The sequence below is a fragment of the Cupressus sempervirens genome, chromosome 6 (genome assembly GCF_028749045.1).
Source record: "Cupressus sempervirens isolate cs-2001-9-10 chromosome 6, ASM2874904v1, whole genome shotgun sequence".
Classification (NCBI taxonomy): Eukaryota; Viridiplantae; Streptophyta; class Pinopsida; order Cupressales; family Cupressaceae; genus Cupressus; species Cupressus sempervirens.
Genome location: NC_143123.1, coordinates 401,695,095 through 401,696,372, shown reverse-complemented (window position 1 = coordinate 401,696,372; position 1,278 = coordinate 401,695,095). Strand labels below are relative to the sequence as shown.

Here is a 1,278-nt window from a genome sequence, read left to right as displayed (position 1 = left end):
GGTTCATAGGTTCACATTTTCAAGTTTGAAATATAGTTCAATGCTCCATGCATTCAGGTTTATATCGACCCCATCATTGATCAAGACCTTAAAGTTCATATGTTCAAAGCGCCCACCAATGTTTATTTTTCAAGTTCAAGGTTCTAGCATGCATTTTCAAATACTCCAAATCCATGACAAAAATCTTGAATTTTAGATACTCATGTTACACAATTTACATCATGCATGTATAACTCAAGCCACTATCTTCAAATGGATGATTCTAGAGTTTATTTAACATCTCTGGCTATCAGTGTCTTGATTTTGGCAATAGCCATAATTGGTATTTTGTTATTCACACTTGTACTTACACTAGCTATATTGCTGACATCTTGTCAAAGCAAGCCTGATGTTGTGGTCAAAGATGATACCAGACCAGAAATGGGTGTTGATGTTTATAGGAGCATTACTTTGAACTTTGAGCTTAATAACATGCAAAAGAATAGTGTTTTCCCAAGTATGTGTGAAGAATATGTATTTCAATACATGACAAGAGATTAATATGTGAATGATGTAAATGGAGCAATTGAGGCAGCAGATAACTATTTAATTTCTACCATTGTGAATGGTGATGGATCGAATATAGTAATATTGGACATTGATGAAACAAATTTGCCCAATTTTCCATACTTAGTACTTTTCAACATCATTCCATGCTACATAAATTGGATGCTTGGAATTGTTGGGTTGAAGAAGCTAAATCTCCACCACTGGTTCCCACTTTGAACTTGTATCAGAAGCTTCAAAATCATGGTGTGGCTTTGATTTTCCTTTCTGAAAGACACAAGAATCAATGAGACTCCACCATGGAGAGCCTCATTCGTGCAAGTTATTTTGGTTGGACAATGTTGATAATGTAGAGTAAAGATGAAATGCAAATGAATGCCCATTTATTGAGAATTGTAAACAATGCAAACAATCCAATCGACTTTGATCTATGTTAAATGCATGATTTGGGAACTTGAATAATTATGTTCACTTTGTTTCAATTCTTATCAAAGGTCTCATTAAAACTTTGGAAGGTGATAGGAAGAAGGAGAGCCCAAGCCATCTCAAACCCATGACATGGAACATCGAGCATCTTAGAAAAAGGGGAAATGACAAACCTTGAATATGTCATCGGATCACCAAAAGGTCTTTATAGGATTTCATTACGACTCTATGATTCTTCAAATAATTGATGCATGGAGACAATCATAATTTGTATGATAAGATACAAACTCTATGAATCAGGTTTTC

At 34.6% G+C, this 1,278-nt stretch overlaps 1 pseudogene; it reads left to right on the top strand.

Moving 5' to 3' along the window:
• Positions 1-225: 225 nt before the first annotated feature.
• Positions 226-983, top strand: LOC149552757 (uncharacterized protein At2g39920-like; annotated as a pseudogene).
• Positions 984-1,278: the final 295 nt, after the last annotated feature.